At 34.6% G+C, this 23,238-nt stretch overlaps 1 pseudogene; it reads left to right on the top strand.

The window, feature by feature from the left end:
• LOC140608253 (60 kDa heat shock protein, mitochondrial pseudogene) overlaps nt 1-20,792 on the top strand; it is a 45,777-nt pseudogene extending 24,985 nt beyond the window's left edge.
• The last annotated feature ends 2,446 nt before the right edge of the window (nt 20,793-23,238 follow it).

Raw genomic sequence — 23,238 nt, forward strand, 5'->3', positions numbered from 1 at the left:
AAATGCAAACAAAAGAATATTAAAATTTCACCACCCCCTGTTTTTTTCCTATTTCAGCTGTAGTTGAGATGTAGCCAAATGGAAACCATTTAAAATGTTAAAGATGTTTTGGGACATTTTGTGATATACAGCTTATTTAAACTGACTGGATCCAAAGCAACTATACCATATCTATGAAAAAACACTATAAAAGAACAGTGCTTACTCAATAGCAGGATAATTAGAAGCAAATGGAAAATTATAGCAAAATGTAAAACAGTACTGTTTCACTTTATGGCCTATTTTAAAGTGAACAGAACACTTAATTTGCCAAAGGCCCTTGTTTTGAAAGAGGACTGTAAAAATGTACACACCTGCTTGGAGCTAATTGTAGCATTAACTACCTGAATTGCAAATGGTAATAGGCAACTGTAAATACTGGGAGTGATTTGAGCCAGTGACTAGATGCACATTTTTCCAGGCATTATTCAGCAAGATGCCTTTGTAATCTTAAGCCTAATATTTTTTGTAAAGATATAGCCAACATGTAAAATAAAACTTTAAAAGATTCATTTAAAATAGATCTTTTTATTTTCTATTTTAAAGTTCTTTTCTCAAAGATAGAATTCAGCTATTACGCAATCTGTGTCTAACTTTTATTCTACATATATAACATATATATATATATTTTTTTTACATTTTTTTCATCTATCTCTACTCAGAGTTTTCAAAAATCACAAATACGGTCTTAATTTCCCTGCATAAAATTGTTTGAATTCCTCCCTATTACTCTTTCAAGCTTCAAATTCCTACTATGTATGACCTTACCTTTTCTGTCATGAAAGTACCTTCATTTACCACTACTCCTTTACTCTCTCCTTTGCCACTATCCTCAGTTCTTTGCACGTGTAATCTTTGTTTTAGTAATACATTATTGTTTTAATTCCCTTTATCACTCTGATTCTCTCTTGCCCCTAGGCACTGAATGCAATATTTTCTTTGAATATGACATTTCTCAACCTAGAATATTCACCCCATCTCACTGTTCTTTAATTTTGTTCTCAGTTTAGGGGCCACTTCCCCGGAGGAATCTCCTAGACTCATTAATCATATGTTAGTGCCCAGTCTATATGCTGCAGAGTTGCATTTATTACCTTATCATAAGGCACCTGAATTGCTTGCTTACTCATCTATGTCCTTATTGACTAAGTTCTATGGGATAAGGAAACATGTCTGTCTTATCTGACATTGTATCCCAGCCCTGGTACACAGTTAAGTCAATACGTGTATACTGAGCAAATGAATGAATGACAATCTGCAAAAATTCGTACTTGGCATTAGTTGAAAGGGAAAACAATAACTGGACTTTAAGGATTGACTGTCTTTGGGGGCTAAGAGTAAGTGAGGGACAAAATCAGTCACTGTCCCTTGAGAAAGTTACTTCACCACAATAAAATGAGATGACATGGAGATAATGATAATGGTGCCTATCTATCTCACAGGATTTTCAGAAACTTAAATGAAATAACATATGAAGGTATTTGGAAATATGCCTGACATTTTCTAAGGGCTTTATTTGTGTGTATGTTATAAAACAAAAAGTGCACCAGACCAGTTAAAAAAGCAAGGAAGACTTTATTCAAGATTACTGCAATAGAGGGAAGAGACTACTGCAATCAAAGAAACTGAATGCTGGGATGCCTTGGTGGCTCAGTGGTTGAGCATCTGCCTTTGGCTCAGGGCATGATTCTGGGGTCCTGGGATTGAGTCCCACATCAGGTTCCCCACAGGGAGTCTGCTTTCCCCTCTGCCTATGTATCTGCCTCTCTCTCTGTGTCTCTCATGAACAAATAAATCTTTTAAAAGAAAAGAAAATACTGAATGCAACTCCACTGAAACAAAAGGTAGAAGTGTTTTTAAGTACTGGGATGAGTTGGTGAAAAAGTACTAGAGGATATTAAGGCTCACAGATGATTATGCCATCTGTGTTTGCTGACCTGGTACTTACTGAGCTAGGCTCCTACCTTTCCACAGAGAATAGAAGACAGCGGCATTATCCTTCCTGATGATTACATTTTTAAGAAATTGCTCCCAGGTTCTTGAAACAGACATTTTTGGGTTGTTGAATTACATCTCAAAAGGACAGAGAAAGAATTTACAACTGCAAGTTTCCCAAAGTAAATGTTCTAATAAAAGGGAGGTCAGAAAGAAACCTGTCTAAAGTTTAGTCAAGCTGAGGGGAACTCTTTAAAGCTATGTTGACCAGTATCAACTATTTTACCATTAATTAAATAGTAGGGATAAAGGTAAACTGATTTGATATTTTTTAGGGATAACAGTAAACTGATTTGATATTTTTTAAACATTGTGGATATGCATTTTTTACTATTTCCAATAATATCATTTGTATATGCCAAGTAAGGCCAACACATTCTTGAAATTAAAATGACATTTTATACTGCTTGAGACTTTGCTCCATAAAATATACTGTGCAAGTCAGAACTGAAGCTAATGAGACTATAATGAGATATACCTTCAGATAGTAGCAAAAAGAAAGGCAATAAGGTACTAATTAGCAGGTGATAGGCCATACCAAATTTACATCACTTAACTCCTGGCTGGAAATTATAGGCTGCTAATCTGGAGGCCATGGAATTCTAGAACATTATAAAATGTATTTTACCTCCTAGGAAGAAGCATTTTTCTCAAAGTTACTTGAGTATTTGAATAGACCTGTCTGAGAAGTTACTAACCACCTTTAACTCCTCATCAAATTTGTTCATCTTCTTCACTAGGTTTCCAATTTTGCTAAAAATGTCATAAATCTCATGTCACAACACAGACAACTACTATTTAATCAAGAGGGTAACGAGCTAAAATATGACACCTTGCTGATTGAACTTCCTAATGTAATTTCAACCCTCAAAAGCAGCTTTCGTGTAGTATTCGTATTTAAGGGAAGCAAACATGATGGAACTAACACTCTAGGTTCAGGTACAACTGTAATGACTATCTGCTACCTTAATTAAGATACCTTAGCTTCAAGCTTACAGAAAAGCTTATACCTGAGAAGTTGCTTTTAAGAAAAGAGCTAAACTCAAATGGTGCTTCTTAAAGTAACTAGACTTCAGTGACCTCAAAATGGAAATAGAGAGATACATTTAATCAAGAAGGATGAAAGAAAATGTTAGTGCCTGAGAATAAGAATTATTCTGATCTCGGGATCCCTGGGTGGCTCAGTGGATTAACGCCTGCCTTTGGCCCAGGGTGTGGTCCTGGGATCCCCGGATCGAGTCCCACATCGGGCTCCCTGCATGGAGCCTGCTTCTCCCTCTGCCTGTGTCTCTGCCCGCTCCCCCGTCTCTCATGAATAAACAAACAAAATATTAAAAAAAGGAATTATTCTGATCTCAGGTAGGTGCTGTGTGGTTCTAGCAAAGCCTATGCTGTGAGGATAACCTCCCTACATCAGCATTATGCACAGAGAAACAGCCTCATGATTCTAGTCTACACATCCAGGCCAACTCTCTCACAAGCAGGTTCTTGTTGGGATAAGAAGGAGAAGACTATGAATAACGGTGGGGAGGCACATAATTATTTTTTTAAAAATTCCTCAAATCTCATGCCTTCTTTTTATTAGGCAAGGCAAACACAAAGGACAAGATATTTCATGTTAGTTGCAAAGATCCTCAGAGAAGAGACTCTACAACTTCCTTAAAAAAAAAAAGATTTTATTTATTACTCATTTGAGGGGTGGGAGAGGGAGGAGCAGAGGGAGAGGGACAAGCAGACTCCATGCTGAGCACAGAGCCCCACATGGAGTTCAATCCCACCACCGTGAGATCACAACCTGAGCTGAAATCAAGAGACCAATGTTTAACCGATTGAGCCACCCAGGCACCCCTCCACAACCTTATTTTGCAGCTAATGTTTGAAAAGCTACTGCTTAGGAAATTTCCTAAAGCTTTAATGTAGTTGTTCGTGATCCTTGGTAAAACTATGCAAGAGCTTATCAATCTCTTCTGCATAATTTCTGAGGTTATATAAGGAAGGTTGTATAAGGGAAAAAATGTATCTTTGGAGCAAGATAAAAAAAGGACTGAATACTTTTCTAAGGTTATTAACTGCAGAGAGAAGTTTAAAATCTCTCTGCACCTCATCTTGTCCTGAGAAGGTACACTCAATCCTATATAACAGTTGCTATAAACATCAGGAGGAACAATATATTTGTACATGTCTAACACAGTATCCAGCACATAGCATTAATAAAAATTAGTTTTCTTCCCTCATAACTAAAATTTTATTGCCAGATTTCTCAATAAAATTTGGGGGCATTAGAAACTCTGAAGGTATATGTTAATTAAAATGGGGGAAAACTTAAATACTACCTTGGGGAAATCAGCCCATTTAATATTCAGCCCATTTGTTATTTCCATGTATATTCTAGAACATTAGAAACTAGTAGGAAAGTGTATCCAGCACTAGCCTCAGAAAACGTAAACATATTTCTTTGTTTCAGCTCTATTCTTCTATTGTATTTTTTGAGGATTAATTTAGAGTTCTTAGTTATATTATAGCTGGTCCAGGATGGCTAAACAACAAAACAAAAAAAAACACAAATATGAAATATTTTGCTTCCTTAAAGTCAAGACTGTTGCAAGGTATAAGGCTCTTCTGGGAGGCTCTAGGAGATAGTCTCTGAGATATGCATGTCCTTCTAGCCTTGCATAAAGGAAAATTCCAAAAATAATAATGTTATAAGTATTTTAACTGGTAAAAATGACAGATAAACATATCAGAAGCCAAAGTCTACTGTAAACTACCTGCTGATATTTGACCTACAACTAAGCATATATTAAAATTAGGTGTCTGCTCTGTCTCTCCTTAAATGTATTAGACAGTTCAGAAAGCAGACCTGTAATATCAGCTGCAAAAATCTTCTGGAAGATAGTTTGTATTTCCATAAGCATGGGGACTTATTCCATGTACTACACAAACACCTCCTTTGCCCTTTTAAGATGCGGAGTGCAAGGACTAAAGAGACATCCCATGCACGAATGGCAGCAGAGAGATCCCATGTATTTAATCTGTAAAAGGCTATTAGTTACTCAAAAACTAAGATGTATCAAAGAGGCAACACCATAAAACTCTAATATTCCTCAACATCAGAATATTTTCTATTACCAAGATTTTTCCACCCTGAAAAGAATCTAGTGTTAACTCATGCAGGGTGTTACTATGGAAGCGTTAAGAATAAATTTAAAAATGTTGCAAAACCCCTGAAATAATTAAGACCTTTTTAAAGCTAATCTATGATCGTCAAAAAATTTCTTCAATATGATCAGAGATTTGCAAATTTGTGCTTAAAATCCTGTTTTAAGGAATTTATAAATGGGCTACGAGCTTAATATATTATAATTGCCTGAAAAGTTTTCTTTATGCAAGATTGTTTTTGTTCTATCAGTACAAATGCTATGAAAATGAGAAAGATGTCTTACTTTGGCAGTAATTTATAATATAGACATTGGTAGATGTAAAATTCAAATGTAGAAATTGTATGTGTTACAAATTTAATTATTATAACTACTTGTTTTTGATTGCTGTAGAGCAGTTTTTGTTGAAAAATAGTTTTGTTATGCTTAAGATTAATACAACAAAGTGGAATAACTGCTATTAATACTCCCAATTCTGGGCCTGCAAAATATATTTAAAAATCTGACATTATAAAGATTAACAAAGGCAAAAGTCAGATTTAAAGATGAAAAGAAGATCTCTAAGACAGAGCTCACCTAAGTAATCTACTAATATTGTTGTTTAATCCTAATAATTCATTTAACATTTAATGAACACATACTATGTATCAAACACTGGAAGCAGCTCTGGGGATACAGCAGGAAGCAAAACAATATGATTTCTGATTTCAAGAAATGCAGAATCCAGAAACAAACAAAAGAAGGCAAAGATTGAACAGACTGAACAGGTTGATTAACTCCTTGCCAACTATCCTTCACTTACATCCTTTCCCCATAAAGGTGATAATTAGTCATGGTAACTTCAGTGGTGAACCTTCATGGTCATATAGCTGATTTTTGCTTGTGTGAATTTTAAGCCATTTTTGGCACACATACAGCTGATGGAACATTTCTAGAAACTCTGATATCTGAAGTTTTAAAGATTGCTAAAAGCCTATCAGTGTTGATAGCACACACTATTTGACTTTCGAATTCTTAAAACAGCAGAAGTCCCAATAATGAGTTTCCAAAATGGATGGATTCAGAGATGGCAATAGTAAAACACATATGATGATACAAAACAATTCAATTTAACAGAGATTTTTGAGCTGTCACTAGATACACAGCACCATTCCAGGTGTTATGAGAGATTGAGAGATAAAAATAACATCATTCTTTCCTGAAAAAAATTTCCTGATTAAGGTCTTCAGCCACTCTAAGTTTCTAATATGCTATTGGATGTACAACCTCAGGTATCTTCAATGACTTAGTATTTCTGCTTTAATTTTGTAAAACACCTCAGGATCTATTGATTGCTTTGCCTTCAATCTTTCTTTGCCTTTACTTATTTTGGATTTACTCTGATCTTTTTGTGCACGTACTGAAGTTGTTGGGTAAGGATGCTGTATATATGTGAATTGAAACAAATTAAACAGAACGTAGTGTTTTTGTTATCCCTATTAATTTTATTTCTATTTCTTGTCCTATGAGCATCAAGAGAAGGGTACTAAAATCTCCGATCAAAATTATGGATTTATCTAATTTCTTTTTACTTAGATCAATTTTGGCTTAATGTATTTTGAAGTAGTGCTATAAGATACATAACTACTTTAGGCTGTTAGGCCTTTTTGATGATTGACCCCTTTATCATTATGAAGTGATTATCTTTATTCCTAGTAATATTCATCATCTTAATGTAGGCTTTTCTGATATTAATGCAGCCATGATGGCTTTCTTATAAAGACTAGTAATTCTATGGTATTTATTTCTCCACTTTTTCTTTCAGTTATCTTTGTCTTTATTATTTTTCTGTAGAAAGCATATTGTTCAGCTTTTCCTTTCTTAAAAGAATATTTATTTGAGAGAGAGAGAGAGCATGTACACATGCATGGAGGGGAGGGGCAGAGGGAAAGTCTTACACAGACTCTACACTGAGTGTGGAGCCAGACATGCAGAGCTCAATTTCACATCCCAAGATCACGACCTGAGCCAAAACCAAAAGTAGGAGGTTTCATGTGGTATTTATTCCTTTTTCTTTCCTTCCTTGGAATTATTTAAATTGTGTAGTTTTAATGACTTTGTTATATACACTTATGGCTTAATAGCTATGCCTTTTATTTCTTATTGATTTCCCTAGGATTTATAATATTCATTTTTAATGATCACAGTCTATTTTCAATTATGTTATACTAATTTAAAGTTTAAGAAATATATTCATATTCCTCTTTCCACCTTTTGTGCCTTTTGTTTTGGCACATGTTAAAAACTGTATAAAATATTGTTCCATTTTTGCTTTAAATGGTCAAACACCTTTGAGGGTGCCTCGTGGCTCAGTTGGTGAGGTGATCAACTCTTGGATTCAGTTCAGATCATGATCTCAAGGTCCTGGGATCGAGCCCCAAGTTAGGCTCCACAATCAGTGGGAAGTCTGAGGATTCTCTCTCCCTCTTCCTCTGCTCATTCCCCTGCTCTGTCTCCTCTCTCTCAAAAACAAATAAATTAAAAAAAAAATGAGTGAAGCACCTTTGAATAAAATTAAAGGATGAAAGAATTTAAAAAAAAATAACACATATTTACCATTTTCAATACTTTTCATTTCTTGGCCTAGATCTAAAATCATTTTCCTTCTCTCATATTTTTTTTGCTTAAAAATAACTTTTTTACTTTAATTTTTGAAAGATAATTTTGCTGGTATAGAATTCTGTATTGACAGATTTTCCTTTTTTACCATTCAGAATATTAAAATCATCCCTCTTCTCCTTTGGCTCTCAGTTTCTAATGATAATTCTATGGTAATTATTTTTGCACCTATGTAGGTATTATTATTAAGATTTTCTGTTTTACATTGGTTTTTCAGAAACTTGATAATGATGTGCTTGGTGTAGTCTTCCTTGTTAATACTCTACTTAAGGCTCATTAAACTTTTGTATCTATGAGGTTCTGATTTTCTCAAATTTGGAAAAACATCAACCACTATTTTTCAATTTTTCTGCATTTTCTCTCCCTGGGACTCCAATTATTCATACATTAAAGTACTTGATGTGTTCCCCAAATTCACCGAATCTTTATTTTTCTCTGTGCCTCATTTTGTATAATTCTGTTATGATTTATTCAAGTTCACTAACATTCTATTCTTAAATTGTTCTTACATTTAATTCTTCAATGTTTGATCAGTTATTAAACTAATCTAGTAAAATTTTCATTTCAGAAATTTAATGTTTTCATTTTTAGAATTTCCTTCTGATCCATATTTTTCTCTAAATTCTGAGCATACTGAGCATATTTTAATAGCACACTTAATGTCTTTGCTAATTTCATCATCTCCATCATTTGTTTCTATTGACTGATTTTTCTACTGGTTATGAATCACAAATCCCTGTACATATTAAGGATTTTTAAAAATTTTTTATTTCATTTTGAGAGAAAGAGAATGATGAAGAGAAAAAGAGGGTACCTGTGGGGTAGGGGCAGAGGGAGAAGTAGACTCCATGCTGAGCAGAGACCCTGACATGGGGCTCCATCCTAGGAACCTGGGATCATGATCTGAGCTGAAGGCAGATGCTTAAAGGACTGAGCCACATTTTTTAATGGATTGCAAACATCTTAAATTTTACATTGTTTAGTGCCCGGTATTGCTGTAGTCTTATTGAGTATTTAAACTCCTTTTGGCAGGCAATTAAGTTACTTATGAATCACTTTAATCCTTGGAAGTCTTGATTTTTTTTTTCCTTTTAAAAAATGAGTCTTAACCCTACGACTAAGGTATGGTATTTCTGGAATCCCCATTGCATGTCTCCTGTTTTCTTCAAAATCTCTTCACTCTGACTCCTAGAAACTCAAGCAAATAGTGCTGAGTAAGCTGGAAATTAGACTTATAATTCCCTGGCAATTCTTTCTTCCTTATAAATTTTTCACTGGCTACACAAGTTTCACCCTATTCATGCATAGACGGGTAAAGATATAAAAACCCTCCGTGGATTTCTAGAGCTCTTTCTCCATGTATCTCTCTCCTTTCAACTATACGGACACAAACTTTCACCACCTTGACCTCCCCAGACTTTGATATCTGTTCCTTCAACCCATCTAGGTTCCTTTTGCGATTCTTTGCCTAAGAAGATGGTGGAACTTCATTTATTTTCCTTTCCTCAGGAATCACAGTCTTACTTTGATTTTAGCTTTTCTTTTTTCTTTTTCTTTTCTTTTAATTCTTTTTCTTTTGTGACTTTGGTTTAAATTCTAAAAATAGTTGTTTCATATTTTTTTCCATCTTTCTGGTTGATTTTGGTGGAGGGAAAATGTGGACCTAGAAAATGTAGACCCTCTTCCTATTCATTATTGCAGCATAAAAATTTATTTTTATTCTTGGATAAAATTACCATTAGTACTAAAAATTAGGATTTAAGTCTTCCAAATAAGTAAAAACAATATTCTAGAATTTTAAAATAATTGTATATATTTCTTATTAAAAAGGTCAAAATAAATAAAAAGCTATGAAAACAAAGAATAAAGATATAAAAAATAAGAAAAAAAATGAATGTTATGAAAATAAAAAGCAGGGTACAAAACTCAATATTTTTGGTCCTGAATCTGTGTGATTTGAGGATATGTACTATGATGGTGGTAATAGTGGTCTGTGTGTGTCTGAGTACACAAAGAGAAATAAACACTATAAAAAAAAAGATATGCTGAAATTATCTTTCTTTATTACAAAGTTACTGAATACTTGTTTCAAGGTCCTTTGATATTGTTCACAGATTGCTGAGCTGGAAGAGTTTCCAGGATATCAGTTGCAGGTTTCTATTTGTATTCCCAAGCATAGGCGAATAAAATAAGAGTGTATTAAACTGGGCTATTAGTTCTGTTTTACTTCTTTGTTGAAAAAAACTGACCTTGACATTCTGTCACAAAACTGAACTAACCAGGTGTACTCTTGGCTCTGTTTACTAATATAATGAACTCCAGACAGATACATTTACTTAGTAAATGATAACTAATATATTACATATACTTCTAAGTTCAATAATGCCAAATTTCTATTATATCTGGTTATCTTTCACCATGTACTGTTTAGGTTTTCACCTGAATTTCTCATTGGTATTCATTTTATGTTCTTAACTAGACTACAGGTTCTTTGCTGTTAGCATGGTTCAGCCCATTGACTTTAATTCTATTCCTACTTTGTTTTTTAAGTTTTGCTTATTTAAGTAATCTATATTCCCAATGTGGGGCTTGAATTCATGACCCCGATAATAAGAGTTGCATGCTCTTCCACCTGAGTCAGCCAACATCCTTATTCCTAGTTTTGATACTTACTAACATTATAATTTTAAGTAACAGCCTCTCTGGACTTCAATTTCCTCATCTCTATGTCACACCTACTTTTGTTCTTAAAGTCATTTGATTTTTATTTTTCTCTGTCTTATATAGGGCTTGGGACTAGGCTATTAGTATTACTCTAGAGAAATGAAAAAAAGGGAGATGGTTTCCTGGTATTTTTTAGAAGCCTAAGATAGACCAGATAGCAATACCTCACATGCACACAAATACACACACACACACTAATATCAAATCCATATATATATATGTATACACATTTATGATCGTACATATATAAAATTAAGAAAACATAGATGTGAAAAAGACAAAGTTGATTGTCCTGAATATCAGAAAATAATTCTTATATAAATGCAATGTATAAAATGTTACTGGATGGAAAAACTTCTACTAAACAGTTGCCAATGCCCACATATATTAATTTATAAATGTAGTGATTACAAATAAAAGTCACAAAACACTGTTATTTAAACTGAAAAGAGTATTCCACATTTTTCTGAAAAAAGTGATCACAGGAAAATAGATTATCTTAAAGAGAAGAACTTTGTTGCTAAATATTCAAGGGTATTCAAAAGTTAAAATAATGGGAACTCATAATATTCGTACATGAAACTGATGAAGACAGGATAGATAATCCAGGAACATCTATAACTATATTCTAATATGTTAGGTAATAAAGTGTGATATCCCGTAATTGTGCAATGGGTGAAGAAAGCAGTAAATGGTTATTTTGTCACCAAACACTTGGGAACAAAATAACAAATTACTTCCTTACATAATGCTAATCAACAAAATTATTTCCAATGAATTAAAGAGCTAAAAGACAATATAAACCTTAAGAATTCTGGATGAAAACGTAGGTAGCTAATAACATATACTTTGTGTGGGAGAGGCCTTAAGACCTCTGAAGAACCCAAAAGAAAAAGACCAAGGGATCAAACTACGTAAAAATTCAAACATCCGCACCTTTAAAAAACAAAACAAAACAAAAAAAAAAACCCTCAGAAACAAATTAAGTTGACAAAAACAAACTTGAAGAAATTACTTACATTTTATGGAAAACAAAGGACAGCTTTACTAACTTTTTTTTCCATATCAATAAGAAAATATAAACACAATTAGAAAAAGTCAAAAGGACATAACTAGGCAACCAATCACAAAAGAAGAGATAAAAATGGTTACCAGACATAACGAATACTTAGTCTCTCCAGTGGAATAATATGCAGAAATCTTGCAAAATCTTGTAAAATTGTCAAATATTGAAAGTACTAACACTCAATGTTTGAAATAAACATTCTTGTTTGTATTTTTAGATTTTGCTATTGGAGATACCATATAACCTTCTGCATAAAATAGAGAGATAATATATCTATAACCCTAGGAAAGCTCATATCTTTCCACACAGTGATTGTGAAAATTAATTATGAGGCATTGGCTTAGAACTCATTCCAAAGGCATGATGGTGGGAACAGTATGCCCAGGGTGCTGGCAATAAGGAGGGGCATTGTGTATAGAGAATTTATAACAATAATAAAGCTGACTAAAAGCCAGTTTGCTTTTTATGATCACCATGCACAGGCAATTTGAAACAATATCAGTGATTTAAATACTCCTCCCCACCAAGTTGAACTGCCTCACTGCCTAACCTTGGTGCTCTACTATTCTAAGGAAATACAAAAATACTTCTGTGCAAAAATATTTGATAAATAATATTCACCACCCTATTCTTTAATATTAAAAAACTGTCCTAAATGACTAACATTATAGGATTAGTAAAATAAATCACAGAACATTCATATTTCACAATCATTAAAAATCGTGGTGCTATTTTGTGTTTGTTCACCTATGGTGTAGTATTAAATCAAATACTGAACAAAAATTCTACTCACAAAGCATTTTTTAAATATATTTATTTATATTACAAAATTCTGAATAGCTTTAGTCACAATCTGATTTTAAGTGTATTTTTATCATACTATAGGAGATATCAGTAAAGATAAGTAAGATCTGTAACACCCATTCCTCCCAACACATATGCACATTTTTTTTTTACTAGAACAGTTGTTCTCAAACTTGGCTGTACATTAGAACAGCGCTGGGGGCTTTTAAAATCCTAATACCCAGGATACATCCAAATCCATTAAACCAGAAACCCGGGTGGGAGAGGGGAGGGATGTGGCATCAGCATTTCTAAAGATCCCCTGATGTGTCCAACGTTCAGCTAAATTTAGAACCAATCAACTACTGCTGCTCACTTGTGGCCGGTGGACCTGCAGCAGCAGCAACCCCTGGGAGCTGGTTAGAAGGCAGGATCTTGGGCCAGGTTCAGACCACAATCAACATTTTAACAAGATTCTCAGATGATTTCATTAAAGTTCAAAAAGCACCGATAGGGCACTTCTATTTTTCAGCTCTCCAATACACAATTTCATAAAAGGAAAGACTTCTGATGTTTCAAGTAAGTCTGAAAAATACTAGATTTCTAAAATTCTCTCTAAAACATCTGTGATTCTTATTCATTTTACCTCCCTTCATCTAGAAGTGAGTGCAGATCAGTTTTGCTTATCTATATTCAATAGGAAAATAAAGCAATTAGAGATTCCTTGGAAACAGGTTTAGAAAGTAATGCATCTCCTTGATCTTGGGACCAACAAATTCATGATTTTCTTTCTCGTAGACAAGAGAATCAGACATTCTTTTCTCTTAGACAAGAGAAAGAATTTTCCAGACTTTGAGTTCAATATAAACTTACTGGATTGTCTTTTTGCAGAGATATATTAGCCAAGTAATTTCATAAACTGAGCTTTAGTAAATTTGCCAAGTCTCTAGGAATTAATGATATCTCTTGTCCAGATCAAAAGAATAGATGAGTCACTCATATATGTCATTCTAATCCCAGAGGTTGTATAAGTAACAAACTGCAAGGGTGTAAAGTTAATAAAAGAAAAAAAAATTGAAGCTTGGGGAGGGGTATTAAAGTGAGATAGACTTTTAAATTGAGAAAGCAATTGCCATACAAAGTATTTTGGGTAGGGACCAAATTTACATAATGGAAATTCTAGGCAACCTGAATCAATGCAAATAACCCAACGCAATAACAACTTTATTAAGATAACAGCTATATACATATAGAAAATAAAGGCTATTCCCTCAGCCATGAAATAGTATTCTTCTAATAGAAACCAGCATTACAAACTCTCAGTAACAAGAAAATTAACTGATACACTGATGTTTCTTGTGTTAACATATTAATGCAAACTCAGTTTCTCAGTAGTTTCTGTTATAAATATCACTCCTGTTATATATGGTGGATGAAAGTTTAAATTGAATTCCACACCAAAATTTTGATTAGTGCTCTGGAGTTTTTAAAGAATTTTCTCTTTCTTTATTCATTGAATCTTCATCACGACTCTGTAATGGATTGTCATCCCCATTTTAGTGTTAGAGAAACTAAAAGTTGAAGGAGTGCTAGGTATTTACCCAAAGAATACAAAAATATTAATTCAAAGGGATATATGCACCCCACTGTTGGTAGCAGCATTATCTTCAATGGCCAAATTATGAAAATAGCCCAAGTGTCCATCAACTGATGAATGGATAAAGACGTGGTATACATATAAAATGTAAATATTATTCAGCCATAAAAAAGAATGAAGTCTTGCTATTTGCAATGACATGAATGAAGCTAGAGAGTATTATGCTAAGTGAAAGAAGTCAGTCAGAGAAAGGCAAATACAATATGATTACACTCATGAGGAACTTAAGAAACAAAACAAATGAGAAAAGAGGAAAAAATAGAGGCAAACCAAGAAACAGACTCTTAACTATAGAAAACACACTGATGGTTACCAGAGGGGAGGCAGGTGTGTGTGTGTGTGTGTGGGGGGGGGGGGGATAAGTGAAATAAGTGATAGGAATTAAGGAATGCACTTGTTGTGATGAGCACCAGGTGTTCTATGGATGTACCAAATCACTGTATTGTACACCTGAAACTAATATTACACTGTATATTAACTAACTGGAATTTAAATACAAACTGAAAAAAAAGTTGGAGCTACCATATCCAAGAACACCTGGACGTGGTAAAGCATATACTTAAACCTTGATCATTCATTTAAGCTTCCCCCATTCACAGCTTCTTCTCATGTAATTTCATTTTATTTCTTTCAATATTTATTTTGTTCATTATGTTTTCTGAGACAACACACATACCTATACATAACATCCACACCCTCACATACACTTTTGGATAATCCTAGCCAAAATCCATGTCATAGGTAACTTGTTAAATACATTTATGAAGGTTGACATTTTTAGATTCAGCTGCCCATCTCCACACAAGCAAATATGATAGAATAGGGTCTTTTATGGTTTCACCCATTATTCTGGGAGTCAACATTAAATTCTACTTCTCACACGGATTATTTTTAGTCACACTTACTCAAATCAGCAAGGGAATAGTTAGAAGAAAATATTATCAATCATTTTGCAAGGTAAAATTAATTTTTAACTGAATTCTATGTTTTTTTTTTTAGAAATGTCATACCACATCTCTTCATATGTGCCTAACACTCACTACTGTAATATACCCTGTTTTATTTTCAATGCTATTTTTTTTAGTTTTAAAAATTGTCTAGTATATTTTCATGGTACAACACAACACATGGAAAATTGGTGTACACATATCTAGAAGGCAGGTTAGTGTTTGTTTATTTAAATACAATGGTCACAAAATTTCTTGTTCCATTTTTCTTTCTTTTTTTTCTTTTTTTTTTAAGATTGATTTGACACAGAGGTAGAAGTATAAGCAGGGGGAGCAGCAGAGGCAGAGGGAGAAAGGAGTTGACTCCACACTGAGCAGGGAGCCTGACATGGGGCTCAATCCCAGGAACTGAGATCATGCCCTTTTATGAAGGCAGACCCTTTACCGACTGAGCCACCCAGCCACCCTCCCACTTCATTTTTCTACAACTCATTTGGATTTACTTCTAATTTGTGAAGTTCACTTGATTATGTCCTTTTATGTGCCTATGGCAAGCATTTCTATGCATATCAAGGTGAAAGAGAATTTTTAGGGATTCTAAGAAATCTTGATATTAATGTTCTCCTATTTAATAGTTTTGCACTTAATAAATCTCTACAGAAATAAGAAAAATCAAAGAGAAAATATTTGGAAATATATCTAAAATGAATGAATAATACCAAATACAATATGAACATTCAATACTCAAGTACAAATAATTTCCATTCTAAATAATTCATAATCTTTCTAATCCCGTTTTATTTTCATTCAGGTAACAGAACAGTTTTCAATATAAATAGGGATACCTTAGGGATATTCTGGTTATTAACACAGTATATTATGTCTTCCCTGTTCTTTGAAGGTAATTGTGGTCATTGCACAATATAGAAGTGAAAATTTTAAAAACCTTTAATTAAAGCTATTTGAAATTCAAAATTTTTTAACAATACATTTATTTATCTATACATTTATACTGCTGATATGGATGCAACTGATTCAATTTCAGATCAAACTAAATTTTCAATCTAGCTCATGGAAAATGGGGGGTCCTTGGTAAAGATTAAATGTTTTCCCATGTATATCATTAGAGTTAGAAAATCATACATTAACCAACTAATTTTTAAAAAGGAGAAACAAGGTATAAAATTTAAAGAAACATATTAATTGTATCAAAAAGAAATTTATCTTCGTGGTAGTAATCTCCAAATATGGTCCCCTAATCCCCAACAGACTCTTCACACCCTTAAATATAAGCTGAAGTTTACTTGAGTATGGGCTGACACCATAATTTGCTTTTGAACTATCAAAGACAGTGTCAGTGTGTCTTATTTCCAAGGTTACATAATTTTATACCTAGATCTCTCAAAATGTTTATTGTGGGGGATGCCAGCCCTATCTTGTAAGAAGCCCTACTACATTGAAGCCACCATGCTGTGAAAAACCCAAAATGAGAGAGAGAATCAGAGACAGAGAGAGAGAGAGATGATTGGCTAGCCCTCAGTTTTTTAAGCATCCAAATCCAGGCATCAGATATGTCAGTGAAGACACCTTTTCGGAGATTTTAGTCCCAGGACATATCTTAGGGAAGAACCCAGAAATCAGGCTAACAGGTAGAAAGAAATGAGGTTCCCAATATCTGGCTTCAGTTGACTCATCTAACCATCTCTAACCATCTGAACCCCAGTTATCTCAGTTAAGACTTCAGAAAACAGGAAGAAGACTTGAGCCATTCTGACTCTATTCTGATGTAAATTCTGACCCAATTCAAGAATTGTAAGCATAATTGTTATGTAAATGAGTTTAAAAGAAGGTTTCTACATTTGGCCTCCAGATTGTTTATTCCTCACTGCAGACTGAGACCTGTTACCCCCAAATCCCTCCAATGCCAAACACAAATTTTTACAGATCCTTTTGTCTTAGAAATAGCTACAAACAAGCAGATTTTTGGCCATTTAAGACCTGTCTGCTTTGCATATCCTGAGAAGACTCACTTAACATCTGATTGATGTTACTGATAAAACAGACCAGTGGTTCAAAGACTCCAAGCTGCCACTGTTTTTCAGAGCCTTCGGACTCAAAAGACTTTTCCCATGCTGGTGATCAATATTACCTAGATCTCCTAGACAAGTAAACCCCCGTCAGCAGCCTGTGGAAGACTCTTGCTTTGAGGGATTTGCCCACATGTAAACCTGTCTAAACACAGCCCAATAAAAGGCTTCTGTCACCTCTTGATCATATGCTATCCCTTAGGCCAGTCCCCCAAATCCCTTAAACTCCTACAATAATAAAATGACTTTCATTTCATGCAACTAAATTTTAGGGCTATTTGTTATGCAGCAACAATAAATAATAGAAGCAACTTAAATCATTTCCTTAAGGCATTCAAAGCCAGTTGTAAAACAACTAACTGCCCTGAGATACAATGTTGTAAAATTATAATTATTTTTAATGCATAAAAACGATCCAAGGTTGAGATGGTAAAGTTCCTGAAATAATGTTACTTTTTATGGTCTATCACATCCTTTGAAGAACTCTGAGATGAGAAAATGATTTAGAAAAAATAAGGAATAATATTCACAAGAGGAACTTCAACTGTTAATAACATGCAATATAAAATCACAACCACAAGCAATCTTGTCCATCAAAGACAAAAGGTTTTGGAAGTAATCAACTGTTCCTAAACTGTTAATATTAATGTTCCTTTTTTATTTGTTTTCATTTGCTTTTTGCCATCCATTAACATTCATTAGCAAAGAAGTTGCAGAAAACACTGAAGTAAAGAGAAAACCAAGAAAATTAATTTATTATGTGCAAACTCATAAGTAAGAAACAAACTTCTTTATAACTAACAAAATTAACCTTCTCAAAACTTACAGACTCTCATTATTGTTTTTTGGCAGTGTAACACTCTGATCCACTTGCCAAACACAGGTGTTCTATGTTAGTATCATCTGAGAACAGTGATGTGGAATTGTCCTATCACACATTTATGCTCTGCAAAATAGAGCAAAGCAGAATTAATATGGTGAGCCCTCTATTAGTTAATCTATTTGGCTATATCACACCTGGAGTTAAAAGAAAAACTGCAAGCTGGTCTCTGAACACTTATATTACAACTGCATGTCTCCTAGGGAAAGTTCCCAGATTGGGAATACCCCATTAATTCACAGGTGACTGATGTATGCTATGACTTTACTCAGCCATGTGAAAAAACATACCACAGACCAAAAATTTTGATAAAGGAAAGCTTGGTTTTACTTCTCCCTTTGCTACTTACAGTATGATTTCAGGCAAATTTTATAACCAAACTGAGTCTTCGTATATACATTTATAAAATCAAATTAATTTCAAATGCTCATTTTGAGGGTGAGATATTATACATGTGAGACTGTTTCATATTAAGTAACTCATTATATAAGCAAGTTATTGTCTTCATGGACTATTTTAAAATCAGCACAATATTACATGAGTTTCAGGAAGAACACGATCTCTTTCTATTTTACTTACCAGGAATGTCCATGACATGACCTAACACTTTCAGAAAAAGTAAGTAGGCTCTGACTTTCATTATATTTAGCTAATGCCACTTATTTGCCATTTACATGGCATAATATGGCAAGATACATTGATTGGCAAAGAAATTATAAATAAAATAGTCCTGTAATGTCCAGTTAGAAGCTTTAAAAACAAAGAAAATATTGATATGATATGAATTGCCACACCTAACTCAAAATATCCAATTACATTCAACTTACAGAAAATTATTAATTATGATTTATCTTTATATTAATTAATCTTAAAATCAATGTGGAATAACTATTTTCTTTATTTTACAAATAAAGATTTGTAGGTCTCAGAGAAGGGCAGAGCCAAGTCTCTGAATTCTCTTTAACCTCTCCTTTATAAAAATTTGATTTCCACCTGCCAATTCTGAAGGAAGGCACAGTAACTAGCTTTTGTTTGAAAAAGGGAACTGAGCCCTCATGGCCTCTGAAGACCTGCCTCCCCATCAGCACGCCTTGCCGTCACCCAGCAGAAATATTTTGATTACCCGCAGTCCTTTGCCAAATTAGGCCAGTTTTGAGACACTTACTGGCTCCTCAACTCACTCAGGCCCATGCCAAAGATGTAAAATTTAGTTTGGATGCCCAATCCTTAATGCTTCAAAGTGTAGACCTTTAGCCAATGCTGTAGCCATTACTATAGAGCTAAACAAAAGAACAGAGATTACTGAACAGAGTTGGGAAAGTCCCAAAATAACAAAAGATGTTTGTGAGTGTTGCAAAGTCAATTGACTTAAAAGATAAATGTAAAAATATTGGTGTTAAACTTGTTCAAGTTGTTGCCAAGAACACAAATGAGGGGGCTGGGGATGGCACCACTACCACTATTGTCTTGGCACGCTCCATTGCCAAGGAAGGCTTTAAGAAGATTAGTAAAGATGCTGGTCCTGTGGAAATCAGGAGAGAGGTAATGTTAGCTATTGATGCTGTAATTGTTGAACTTAAGTAGCAGTCTAAATCTGTGATGACTACTGAAGAAGTTGCTGAGGGTGCTAATGTATCTGCAAATGGAGACGAACAAATTGGCAAAATTCTTTCTGAAGCAACGGAAAAGGTTGGAAGAAAGGATGTTATCACATGAAAGGATGGAAAAACACTAAATGATGAATTAGAAGTTATTGAAGGCATGAAGTTTGATCAAGGTTATATTTCTCTTTATTAATCATCAAAATATTAATTCCAAGATGCCTATGTTCTACTTAGTGAAAAGAAAATTTCTAGTGCCCAGTCCATTGTACCAGCTCTTGAAATTGCCAGTGCTCACAGTAAGCTCTTGGTCATACTTGCTGAAGATGATGATGGAGAAGCTCTGAGTACACTCGCTTTGAATAGGCTAAAAGTGGATCTTCAGGCTGTAGCAATCTAAGCTCCAGCTTTTTGTGACAATGGAAGGAACCAGCTTAAAGACATGGCTATTGCTACTGGTGGTGCAATGTTTGGAGAAGGGTTGACTCTAAATCTTGAAGATATTCAGCCTCATGACTTAGGAAAAATTGCAGAGGTCATTATGACCAAAGGTGTTGCCATGCTCATAAAAGGAAGAGGTGACAAGTCTCAAATTGAAAAACATATTCAAGAAGTCATTCAGCAGTTAGACATCACAACTAACAAATCTAAAAGGAAAAGCTGAATGAACCTCTGGCAAAACTCTCAAATGGAGTAACTGTGCTGAAGTTTGGTGGGACAAGTGATGTTGAAGGGAATGAAAAGAGTTACAGATAGATGCACTCAATGCTACATTAGCTGCTGAAGAAGGCAGTGTTGTAGGAGGAGGTTGTGACCTGATTCGGTGCATTCCAGTCTTAGATTCAATAACTCCAGATATTTAAGATAAAAAAATCGGCAAATTATTAAGAAAACACTCAAAATTCCTGCAATGACCATTGCTAAGACTGCAGGTGTTGAAGGATCACTGAGAGTTGAGAAAATTATGCAGAGTTCCTCAGAAGTTGGTATGAAGCTATACTTAGAGATTTTGTGAATATGGAGGAAAAAGGAATCATTGATCCAACTAAGGTTGTAAGAACTCCTTTCTTGGACACTGCTGGAGTGGCCTCTTTGTTAGCTACAGTAGAAGCTGTAGTCCCTGAAATTCCTAAAGAACAAAAGGACCCAGGAATGGGTGGAATGGAGGTTATAAGGGAGATGGCATCTGATTCCTAGAATAGTGCTCTACCATTATTAATGAACTATGAGAGGAAGCTCAAGGAAGAGCTCCTCAACAATAACTTCAGAGAAGTCAGCTGAAGGAAATGACTGAAGAAAATCACTACAACCATCAGTTACTGGTTTCAGTTGACAACATATAAAGGTTGACTAATGTCACTGTGCCTACAAATAATTTTGTATTTTTGAATAAGACATTTTTATATTAATAATAACTGAGGAGAGCAAGAGCCACATACCAATATACTGCTTTCAACTTAAATCGCTGAGGCATTTGTACTTCTATTCTGTTAAAATCAGGAGTTTAGTGTTTGCCACACCAGATGAAAAGTTAAGAAGCAGTCTTTCTGTGGAGGGTAATAATTGTGTACAAAGTAGATAAATATCCATTTATGTGACAACTTTTGTATAATAAAAATTTGTTTAAAATGAACGAAAGGGAACTGAAACTGCATTAAGGTGATGATTCTCATTACCAAGTTTAAAGATATTTGACTTTTTGGAAGGGAACAATTGTATATCTAATGCTATTAAATACTTACTGTGGAATATCTAGCATCTGTGATAGTCTAGTCATGCACTTCTATGTCTCACCTGGCATGGCTCAGAAGACCCCAGAAAACCAGGAGATCATTATGCATGATTCATGGGTTCAGTTATACAAGGCATGAAAAACAGAAGCCAATAAAGGTCAAATTGAGACTGGATATACAAAGGTACAAGATACAGACAAGTACTCTAGGTAGAGAAGATAAGCTAAGCTGGAATGGAGGGATAGAATCTTAGGCCAAAACAATGGCAACAATTCATCATAGTATGATGAGTAAAACTATGGATTGAGAAGAACAGAGAGAAGGTACTAAAATGCCAGAAGCAAGTTGAAATTGAACAGATTAGAGGAGTAAAAACAACATGTAAATCTATTTCATAAATTAAAAATCATCAAAAAATTTAAGTAGGTATTTTTGGTGGATTAAATTTCACAATATGGCTCCAAATTCATCTCAGCAATTTATGAAGGCTCTCCTTTACTAGTTCTTCCTTGCCCAAATCCTTTTAGAGATTAGTTAACACGTATTTTACCAATATCTTCAATCTCCATTCATTACTCCCACCACTCCTATTTAGCTTGCAATCCCGTGATCCTACTGTGACAATTCTTCATCAGGTCACTGTGACATTTCTAAGTAATCTAAATCAGTAGGCAACGTTAGCCCTGATCTTATTTGAGTTTCAACAATACTAAACCCATTTGAGTACTCCATCTTTGTTTCAACACTCTCCTCCCGTACTTCTATGATATCACATCCTCCCGGGATGTCCTCTATTTTTCTGGCTGCTCCTTTTCTTTCTTATTTGCTGACTCAGTTTTCTCAAAATAATCCTTAAATGTCAAATGCCTTTCAAGGCATATTCTTCAGTCCTTGTCTCTTTTCATTCTGTACATTCCTCGTGCATACATTCTTCCTATGGTCTTCAGTTACCAGGCATATTTTTGTGACATTTAAATCTCTAGCAGGCTTCTCGGTTTCAGGTGCTATATCCAATTCACAGTGTTTTCACTCACAGGTTCCAGAGATATCCTAAGAAGCCAGTGTAAAGCCAAATTGCTGACCACCTCCCCCAGTCTGTTCTCCTCCCATTGTTTGCTATTGAACTGCATGCTCATACAACCAATTCTTCAAGCCAGAACCCTGACCAAGTTATCCTTGGTTCTTTCCCTCCTTCTCCATACCCAATACATCACTAAGTTTTGTTGATTTTATTTCATAAATTTAAATCTTTCCATTTCTTGTTCCTATCCTTACTGAGTTCAGGTTACTATGGTCTATCATGTGGACATATTGCTATAGCTTCCTGACTAGGGCTTCCTGAAATTTACTCTCTAAACTGAAGCAGAAGCATTTTTAAAAACACTCTAACCAGGTATTTTCTCTGCTTAAATCTCTCGAGAAAAGGTTCAATATCTCTAAATCTGGCTTACAGAGCCCCAACTGATCTGCTCCCTATAGCCATGTCCAGCCTCTCCCATTCCTCTCCACTGCATTCTGCTCTCCAGCCACATTACAAAGTTTCCACTTCTCAAATACATTGCACACCCTCCTGCCACAGCCTTTGTACAGGCTGTTCCCTGTGCCTGGTGTGCTCCTCCCCATTCTTCGGCACTGCCTAAAATAACCCCAACTTATCTTTGGATCTCAGCACCAGAGTCACTTCCTCAGAAACTCTTCCTTGATCTGCACCCTCTAGCTTCCCCCAAAAGAGTCAGGTCCCCTTGATACTCACACTATACCCTAAACCTTTTATACACAGCATCTGCCATGGTGTAAAATTATATAGTTATTTACGTGATTGCAAACCCTGGGAGGAAGGGATGATGCTGGTCTTTGATCATCATTGCAAGCTCAATGCCAAATATGGGAGTCGTCATAGAGCAGAGGTT

The sequence above is a fragment of the Canis lupus genome, chromosome 17, assembly GCF_048164855.1.
Source record: "Canis lupus baileyi chromosome 17, mCanLup2.hap1, whole genome shotgun sequence".
NCBI lineage: Eukaryota > Metazoa > Chordata > Mammalia > Carnivora > Canidae > Canis > Canis lupus.